The following is an 11,118-nucleotide window of genomic DNA, read 5'->3' as shown; positions in this document are numbered from 1 at the left end:
TTAGTTCACACAGATTTCTCAGTCCCTTCTCTCCAAGGTTGACTGTCATACCTTAGGCTAGCCTTCCCAGTATTTGAGTAAATTGTTCAGTAGACTCTCCCTCACTCAGCTCTGAGAGACACAATATCTTGCTCACTGACCCACAGGAGACAGGGGCTAAGTGGAGCCTCTGCTCTTCCAGGGGCCAAGGTCTTTTCCAGCACTATGCTATCATGTTGGCCAGTGAAAACCTAAAGAAAAAACAAAACAAAAACCACTACTACTTCTCAGTGACTTCTGGCTTTGAAATTCTTATCTGTGGCTGACTTAATTGTTTAAGGGATAAACTTATTTGACACAAGGAGGAGAGAGAATGTTCCTATCTTGGGGATGGAGAAAGGGAAGGAGGAAAAGGAGAGAAAGGAAGCCATATGGAGTTAAATATTTTCCTAGTATGTTTGAATTCAGATCAATTTTTCTTGTGTGCACACCCTCAAAAAATATTTCTATCTGAAACATGAAAAGGATTAAAACACTAACCCCTTCACACCCCATTCTGCCTCTTTCCTGTCTATATAACTCTTGATCAAAGGCAAATTGACTCCCTTAATTTGCCAATGACTGTGACCAGGCCTCTGAAATCAGTGACCACTAGAGGGCTGCAGAGACTTGAAACTCAACCTGGATGAGCCATCCAGGTTTACTGAACTCCCTGACACTGTCTCTAAACATAACATTGCTTTTGTATCTCGTGGACACTAGGGTCTTAATTAACTCTTAGCCTTATTAAATCCTCTCACTTATCTCAAGGAGAGACAAGTGCCTTTCCCTGTAGGTTAAATTACACTAACTTAAAAATGTTCCCTATTTGCTAGGTAATTTTTTAAATGAGTAGGGAAAGGCTATTGATTATCAGGCACCAAGCATCTGAATCTACAGATGTGTATGCATGTGCCTGTGTGTCTCACATTAAACCAGTAGCCTTTTGGGGGGAGATACATGTTATTACTATTACTTCCATTGCAGGTTCAGAGAGGCAAAATAAATTGTTGAAGGTCAAACAGCAAGTAACAGAATTTAAACTAGTGATTCTTTTCCTCAAAAAAAAAAAAATCACACATCCCATTAAGACAAATTAGGCCTTCTTATCAGGACTACAATTATAATTTTGACATCTTTAAAATCCTATATTGTTACCACTGAGAAGTAAGGTTATAGGGAAGTGGGATTTTTGAACAAGCAGGGGAAGTAGAGACAAAAAAGCCAAAATGTGTGAGCACTGACAGCCAATATATCATGTACATAGTATGACCCAGTACATTTCAAAATAATCCTCATTTAATGTTTATAGAAGTGGGGTAGGAAGTGTGGCTCAGTGGTATAGACCTTACTTAGCATGCACAAGATCCTAGGTTCAATTCTCAATACTCAAAAGATATTCTCAGTAATTCTATACTATGGGGAGCAGGGGTTATAGGTCTCTATTTACAGAGGGCAAATGGTAGCTGAATTAGAATGAGTCCTCATTGAATGTATTTCGGTATCAAGATGTATCACCTGAGTTGACCTACATACCAGATTGTTAGTCCAGGATCTTAATTTACAACAGAAGGTAAATGGGACAGAATGGACTGGTGGACTTGTGTGAACAGAGGAAAAAAGGAAGCTGAGAGGCAAAATAGAAGTGGTACAGGAAAGTAAGGATGACAGAGAGGGCAGGCATAGATACTAGAGGATCTGAAAAGACAACCAAGGAAAGTGGGCTTTTGTGATCACCTTGCAGACAACTTTGGTGACTAACTAAAGAAGAAACATGATCATTTGTAGCAGGAAAAACAAAAACCCAGAGACAGATATTGGGGTTCAAGCTTTAGAATAGGGAAGCAAACCAGCCAAGCTACCAGAGAGCTCTTACCTCTAGCAGAGCTGAGGTGTTCCTATTCTCAACATGTCTGGAGAATAAATGCCCAATACTGAGACCTTGCTCCTGTTTTATATACTTGCCTAATGCTTGGATTAAAGGCATGTGATTCTAAGTGCTGAGATCTTCTTTGTGTGAGCTGCTTCTCTTTAGAACTGGACCAATCTTGTGTAGATCTGGGTGGCCATGGACTCACAGAGATCCATCTACCTCTTAATCCTGAGTCCTAGGATTAAAGGTGTGTACTACCTTCTAGCTTCTGGTTGCTAGGATTAAAGGTGTGTGACTGGCTTCTATGTCTTGTGGCTGACTTTGCTTTCTGAATCCTCAGGCAAGCTTCAATAAATCATAAGTAATGTATCATCACAATCATTTTCATGGAATTCCCAGTTTTTCTATACAAAGAAATGGACAATTCAATCAAGGTTGGCTTTGAATTCTCTATAAGGAAGGCAATAGTAACAGCAGAATTTTAAACCCAGGAGATATAATTTAAGTAAACACGTCTCATGACTATAAAATCTGATTGGGACCTACAGACTTTGGACAGTCATTTAGTCAACAAACATTTCTTGAGTACCTAATGTATGCCTGTATTGTGGGATGTTGCTTTGAAGAAGATATATTGAGTCCTTCATCTCCAGATGCTCACATTCCCATGGTGCAGACAATGAGAAATAGAAAGAGAATAAAATAAGGCCATGAAACCAAGGATGGTTTGGAGTGTGGGTTGGAATACTCTAATAGATCTAGGTAGAGGAATGCTCTTTGAGAAAGCTAAATGGCCAGGAGCAACTCATTTGTTGGAAGGGGTAATCTTGAAAATATTCTAAAGGAGAATGGTCTCAGGAATATTAAAACAAGTCTGTGAGATTTGGACATGTTTGCACATTCAATAGGCAGAATAAGATCGGTAGAGTTGGAATATAACAAAGGAAAGTCTTAAATATGGAAGGGTCAGCCAGGGTCCACCTCCTTAAGGGTTTCAGAGAACATGGTAATAAAGAAAGATGACTTCTGATTGCTGTGTGAGGACGCTAGGTAGTTGAGTTGGGGCAGCATTAAATAAAGTTATAAAAGTTTGAGGGAGACTTGGGAAGAAGGAATCCAGAGAGAGTAGGATGAGATAAGTAAGGGCAACTTGGGTGAATGTGATCAAAATGTATTCTATACACGAATGAAATTGTCAAAGGTCAACACTTAAAGGAAGGAATTGGGACCCAGAGGACATCTCCAAATAAAACAACAAATTGTGTTCAGGAAACTAGACTGGAAACATATCTTTGTGTCTTAGAATCTGCAGGACCTTGAGAAACCTGAGCTTCTAGCTGAGCTCCTGGCAATTTAGGGAAAGGAGATGGCATAGTCTTTAATATATCAGTTGAGAAGCCTATGAGTGAGTCTTCAAGTGACCCAATGGTCTCATCCTATACCAGGGACAAGAGCTGACAGATACTAGGAGACTAAATGCCCAAAGGAACTAGAAATAAGATCAATGTAATACTTAATAGAGGGGGTGAGACAAAGATTTACCTAAAAGTTTGTCTTAGCACATAGACAATCCTCAACTCTACTTTTGAAGCTTGCTATTGCTGGCCAGTCATATATGCTGTCTTCTAATATTCATAATGGTAAGAGATAAGGAAAATCATTTGGTATCACTTTGACCAATATTCATTTAAACATCTACTATGTGCTTGTCTTGGTATGATATGCAGAGGAAAGATACTTTGGCAAATAAAAGTTCATATTGTGGGGTTGAGGAGATGACTCAGTTAGTAAAGTGCTTGTCATGCAAGCATAAGGCCCTGCATCTGGGACCCCAGAAGTCAAGTGAAGTGTCATGCCCCTACAATCCCAGCACCTAGGAAGTGGACACAGAAAGATGCCTGGGGCTTGCTGGCCAGCCACTCTAGCCAAATTGGTGAGCTCTAGATTTAGTAAGAGACTGTATCTCCAAAAACAAAGTGGAAAATAATTAATAGAGACACCATGTTGTCTTCTAGCCTCTACATACACAAGCACAAATCAACACATATGAGTCTAGATTCCTACTATTGTAGGACCATCCAAATATTAAATTTCAATTGCCTATGCTACAACTAGTCAAAAATTACAAATAATCTGAAAATATGGGAGGAAAATACTAAAAGACAGACTTACTGGAATGAGAATCACCTTTTCATCAGAGAAGACTTTTTAACAGTTTTATAGGATTTGACCCTCCTCAACAAAACACCCAAATTTCAGTGGCTAAAAAGCACTGAAATGTGTTCATCTCATAGTCCCTGACCACCTCTGGGCTCTGATCACCAGCCACTTAGGAATAAATCCAAACTGATAGGGAAGCCACTACTGCAAAGCTGTGAAGGGTCTTGCACCAAAAAGCAACTACTCCATCTTATAAGTAACACATGCCCTATCCACTGGTAAACTCTAGATGAAACACATAAATACATACATACATACATACATACATACATACATACACACACACACACACACACACACACACACACACACACACACACAAGCCTAACCTATATGAGGTGGCCAGTGCTGTGACGAGTCAGCAATAGCTAGCAAATAGCTTTCTTGACTCCTGAGAGGATCTGAAAGTTGTATGAAAGAGACTAATATAGACTAGGAAGGGTCTGTAAGGCCAGACCATTCAAAGAGGAAAAATGTCCTTAATTTATTCACTATGAATCCACAGCCAATCTGAAGAGGCCAACCACCATTGCAAAGTGCAGCCTCTCAAACATGCTTGCCATTTTGCATACGTCACTGTGGTGTCATCTCTCCCAAGATAGCACATAGTGATGACACAGACACAGAGAAAGTCTTTTCCAAACATCAGATGAATAGCACTCTCTTGGAAACTACAAACAACCTCACATCTACAGAAGAGAAGGAAAACAACAAGATAAAAGCAAATAACATTCAATAATCCCTGGTTCTCAGAAGACCAATACATTAGGAAAGAAGGGCGTGAGCTATTATTGTAACTCCTGAGTGCTGGTCTTATCACTTCTCCTATCCTAATGTGTTCTTGCCTTCTTAAAATGTCTGTTTTGGTTGAAGAAGATGAAAGAGAAACCTGTGGGGGTAATTTGGTTATCAACATAACCTTCTTGAGAGTCTTTCAAAGGGCCCCCAAATCAGCACACAGCATCCCTTCTATTTACTTCCCTCTCGTTTCCAGACAAGAAAGGTGAGAGCTCCAGCCTGTGACTTTAAGTGGCATCAAGAAGGCTTTGGAGCCCTGGAGCTTGCTGTGTCTACATGATGGATCAGACAGACTGTAAGCAAGTCAATCTCTGAGCAATGCACTAAATCCAATTGACCTGCTCAAGCCATCCTAATGATCAAATAAAATTCCCACTAGCTAGCCTGATTTGATCCATCATTTCACATCTGTGTTGTGCTTGTCTTGCTTTCTTATCCAGACCCTGGATGACTGACAGCCTTTGACTAATCCCAGAGCAGGTTTGGAATCCAATCTTGGTCCTACTTTGGAAAAATTGAAATCAGATGCTCAGTAACAACTCAACTGTTTTACTAACCCATTCTCACTGATTTCTACTTTTAATATGATGAATGGATCCAGTTTTGTCTTGCCTCTATGACTGTGACTTAACTTGCTTCTACAGTCCTTTGTGTCAGGGGTGGAGTAGAAGGTATGTATGTGTGTGCATGTGCGTGCACAGGTAGGTATATGTGTGTGGATGTGTGAATATAGGCAAATGAACACCTGTATGAAGTTCAAGGTTGATGCTGACTGTTTTTCTTGATCATTCTATACTTTAGTTTGAGACAGGGTCTCTCATTGAGCCTGTAGGTCATTGATCCAGCTGGGTTGCTAGTACCAGGAATCTACCTATCTCTGCATCACCTGTGCATGTCATAACCATGTGGAGTCTGGGAATCCAAACTCTGGACTTCATGCTTGTGTGGCAAACCAATTTCATTTCTGCATCCTAAATTTCTCAAAAGGGAATATCTTATCTTTACTCTTTTGAGACTTCTGTCCCAGGTATAATTCTTCCCCTGAGACCTATTATATATTGACCAGTTGCCTTGATCCCATGCTCCGAGCACACAGGATCCTAGCCCTCACTCTTAGGAACATGGAATCAATGCTTATCTTTTCTTCCCTTTCCCTTTCTGTGTTCACAGCTGGTGGCAGTAATCACTAGTTACTGTGGGAGTACCAAGTGACCACCATGGCTGATCAGAGCAGATACTCAGAATAGGATCCAACCCCAGTCTAGAGTGAATCAAATGGATTATTTTTCCCATCTTTGAACTGGGAAGCACAGAGACTGTGAGAGCTTACACTTGAGTCACTTAACAGTAGAGTGCCAACATGTACCATCTCCTGAGAACTGATACTTTATATGAAACCTGTGATCTCTTAATGAACACCTCATGTTCTGAGCAAACTTAAGATGGGCTTTGCCCTTGGCAAATCAAACCAAGACAAGCTAACCCTTGCCATTGCCCTTTACCACTCACTGGTACCTCCTAGCTCACTCTCAATGTTGGTTTTATAGACACTACTCTGTGAGTGTCTCCATCTGTCCACACTGGCATCCAGGTCTGATCTTGTCCATCCAATGATGGCAGCGACTTTGGGTCCCCTGCTTTCAGCTCATGTGGATTTTTCTAGCCCTGGGTGACATCCTTACAGAGCCACCAACGTATTCATACAGCCTGACAGGATTTCAGTATGTAAAGAAACACATTGGAATCGATTTGGGAGAGTTAGTTTGGATGCCACAATATTTGTTCTGCATGGATATTTCTTTATTTAAATTAGAAACAAGCTTCTTTTACATGTAAATCTCAGTTCCCTCTCCCTCCCCTCCTCCCCTGCTCCCCCATCAACACCCCTATTCCAACCCCTTACTGCTCCCCAGGGAGAGTGAGGCCTTCTATTGGGGAATCCTCAAAGTCTGTCATATCATTTGGAGCAGGGCCTAGACCCTCCCCCATGTGTCTAGGCTGGAAGAGTATCCCTCTATGTGGAGTAGGCTCCCAAAGTTCATTTGTGTGTTAGGGTTAAATACTGATCCACTACCAGTGGCCCCATAGATTGTCCAGACATCCAAACTGATTCCCTCCTTCAGGGTGTCTGGAACAGTCCTATGCTGGTTTCCCAGCTACCAATCTGGGGTCCATGAGCTCCCCCTTGTTCAAGTCAGCTGTCTCTGTGGGTTTCTCCAGCCTGGTCTTGACCCCTTGCTCATTGCTCCTCCCTCTCTGCAACTGGATTCCAGAGTTCATCTCAGTGTTTAACTGTGGGTGTCTGCATCTGCTTCCATCAGCTAAAGGATGATGGCTCTAGGATGGCATATAAGGTAGCCATCAATCTCATTATTGGAGAAGGGCATTTAAGGTAGCCTCTTGACTATTGCTTAGATTGTTATTTGGGGTCAACCTTGTAGATATCTTGACATTTTCCCCTGCATGGATATTTCCAAGTTGTGTAGGAACCAAAGTTAAAGCATGGTTGACACAAAGCATCCAGGATGCAGGGTTATAATACCAGTGGCCAATACTTAGGCCATCTGCCCATGGGAGATAAATCTATCCTGTTTCGGGAATAAAAAGCTTTCTTTGTACAGCCTTCTCTTTCCAAGTCCCCAACCCTGTGTGATAACTCCTGGTAGTTTAGCAATCTCAGAACGGTCCTGCCAACCAGTCCCTACCCCATCAAGCAGAATCTCAAATCTTTCACTAATCTAGATGTCTGGCCCTAGAGACACTAGCAAAACTCAGCAGCCTTGCTCACTATTTTGAAAAGCAAATGTCCATCATTTAACCAGCTCTAAAGATACTGTCCCCTGTCTGCAACACTGTGCCTTGCCTTCCCATATTGTCACCAAAATGACAGGCAGAAATAGGATTTTTGAGAATGGCCTTAACGTGTGTATGGCTGTCTTTGATAAACTGCTTTGCAGAAGCCAATTGCTTTGCAGTAAAGAGATACAAGAAGCCTTCTGGAAGACCTGTGTGGCCCAGAACTCCTGCCTTCAGTCATCCTTAACTTACCAGACATGTGGCAAAGCCTCCTGAGAGGTAAATCTTACTGCCCTAGCCAAACCTTCACATGTCAGTATCTCCAAAAGAGACCCTAAGCTAGAACTAACTAGTTAGGTCAAACGCTTGCCTCACATAACTGGGAGGTGACAAGCAAATGTTTATTGTTACATTGGATGGCATCACTTTGGATGGATTTATTCTGTAGTAACTAGTTATACCACCTCTCAATCTCTGTGTTCTTCTGCTTGCCTTATTCCAAGCCAGCCACCATAGGCCAGCCTACTGCAGTGGGTACCACATGCACTCCACAATCTGCCGAGTTAGTGTTCATCACTACAGACTACAGTCAGAGAGAGGATACCCCAGGAGATAGATCCATTGTCCCCAAAGAAGCTTATGGGGAGGAAGATCTCTGGAAGAAGTCCTTTCAACTTTATATTTTATAGAATTTGTTCTCAGATTATAAGAAAAGTGATACATACTAATAGCAAGAAATTTGGAAAATTCATAAATATATTTAAAAGGCAATATAAATAACCCACACACTCACCACCCAAAACTAATGACTTGAAATTTTGCTATATATCCTTCCAGTATTGTTTTAAATTGGCATAATTTGGCTCATGCAAAGTTATGTCCCATGCTATTTTTTAAACTTAACATTATATTGTGAGCATTTTTCCATATCACAGAACATTCTACAGATTTATGATTTTAATGACTCCATAGAATTACAACATATAGAGGCACTGTCGTTTGTTTAACCAAGTTCTATTCTGGAGCACATAGGTTGTTTGCAAATCTTAGCTGTTATATATAATGCTCCAACAAATATCTATATACATCAGTCTCTGTCCATGACTCAGATTAATCTCTCAACCATAAATCTCTGTTAGTATTTCAACTCATTTTTTTTAGAAACCCTGGGTTTATTTTTTTTAAGAATGCAGTCTTAGGCATAGAATTGAAATGCTCCCAAAGATTCCATAGTGGAAAGTACATCTTCCTCCTAGCAGGGTTCTGTGGTTCTCCAAGTTTAATCTCCCAGAGGCAATAATTCTTATCCATTCACAAATACTGGTACCGAACTCTGCTGTGCATGGATAACCACCAAGGTGGTTATCTGCTGAAGTGGCAGTCCTCAGCGCATGGGCTGCAAACTTCTAACACCTTTAAGGAATCCACAATGGTTGAAATTATTTTCATAATACCATCAACACACCATTTGCCTTCTTTCAGTTTTTTTCTCTTTCAGACACACAGGGGAGTTTTCCCGATGCCAGGTGCCATTTGATGGTGTCATCATCCTGACAGCTAGTGGACTGCATGTTTGTATATATTTGAATTTTCTAGAACCTTCTAAGATAATCTTCATGTCTTGGTAACTTTTAAGAGCACAAGAGCTTTTTGATGCTATAGTGTTTGGGATTTGTTGATAGAGCCCTTCATACACACATATGCATACACACATTAGTAGTGTGTTATGCATACCTGTCTCTTTTCTAAATATGACAACTTATCTTTGTGACTGCTTAATCTCAGCACTCACAACACATCCTGAGTGTTCTTAAGCAACTGCATTTCATTTCAATTTATGGTTGTTCTGTATGTTTGCAACCAGTACCTATTGATAAAGTAGTTTTTTTTTTTTTAACTCTTTGCTGTCATTATTATTATCATGTGATAATACACCTAGCTGGGAGAAGTTACTTCCTCACATCTTCACCATCACAGTGTGTGGTCCCTGAAGTCTGGTAGTTCTAATCCCACTGCACTTCAAGTTCTTCTCTTGTTATGATAAATGGAATGGTTTCCTGCTCTGGAAAAGTCCTTTGTGTCATCTTTCCTGCAAAGTCTCTGTTGGTGTACTTACTGCTTATCTTCATTTAATTACTCGGATATCTTTATATATTATAAGAAAATTGGCACATTTTTCTCTTAACTTTAGGTTATTTTATCTTACCATGCAAAAGTTTTTGTAACTCAAATAAATAGCTATTTCTTTTGAAGATTCTGGGAGGTGTGTGTGTGTGTGTGTGTGTGTGTGTGTGTGTGTGTGTGTGTGTACAAGATATCTTAAAATTTATCCTATATTTCCTTCTAAAGTTTTCATGAACTTTTATATTTTGTTGTTTTAATACACTGAATTCTTTTGGTAAGTAATTAAACTATAATTCAATTTTAGTTTTGAATTTAAGTTAATATCTTGCTATTTTAGCTATGTTGTTCAGGCTGCTCTGAACTCGAGTTCATCCCTCTTCAGCCTCCTGAGTAGTTGAAACTATACGCATGCCTCACCACACCTGACCTCAACATTTTTTGGGCAGACAGGAGTTCAAGACAGGGTTTCTCTGTGTAGTTTTATACATTTCCCAAGGAGATGAGGAGATGGCTCAGTGAGTAAAGTGCTTGCTTTGCAAGCATGAGGACCTGAGTTTAAATTCCCAGAACTCAAGTAAAATCTAGGTAGAGCTGCATATGTCTGAAACTTAAGTGAAGGATGGAGAGGCAAAAGGATACTACAGAGTCATTTGCCTGCTGGTGTACAATGTAGCTTAAACAGCAAGCTCCAGGAGAAACAAGAGAACCTGCCTCAAAAAGAAGGTGGGTGGTGATAAAGGCAAAACCCATTTCAACTTCTATCCTCCATATGCACACACACACACACACACACACACACACACACACACACACACACACACACACACACACGTGTACATTCATGCACACCCTAAACATACAAACTCAAACCAATAAGAAATGCTGCATTTCAGCTTGAGCAGTCTGTGGGGCCACTGGCAATGGGACAAGGATTTATCCCTAGGGCTTGAACTGGCTTTTTGGAGCCCATTCTCTTTGGAGAGATACCTTGCTCAGTGTAGATATAGGGGGAAGGGCCTTGGTTCTGCCTCAAAGTAAAGTGCCAGAGTTCATTGACTCCCCAAGGGGAAGCCTTACCCTTTCTGAGGAGTGGAAGGGGGATTAGGAGGGGAAGCAAGAGGCTGGGAGGGAGTGGGAACTGGGATTGGTATGTAAAATGAAAAAGATAGTTTTTAAAATAAAGTGGTAAAAAAGTGCCACATTTCTTTTAAAATCATTTTTTGCATATTTGGATCTCTGTGTACTCCATTAGATGACAGCTCTGTCTTCCTCCCCTCTTCCTACCAGCC

Source organism: Cricetulus griseus, chromosome 7 (assembly GCF_003668045.3).
Source record: "Cricetulus griseus strain 17A/GY chromosome 7, alternate assembly CriGri-PICRH-1.0, whole genome shotgun sequence".
Taxonomy (NCBI): domain Eukaryota; kingdom Metazoa; phylum Chordata; class Mammalia; order Rodentia; family Cricetidae; genus Cricetulus; species Cricetulus griseus.
The sequence above is the reverse complement of the archived record's forward strand: the minus strand, read 5'-3'. Positions refer to the sequence as shown.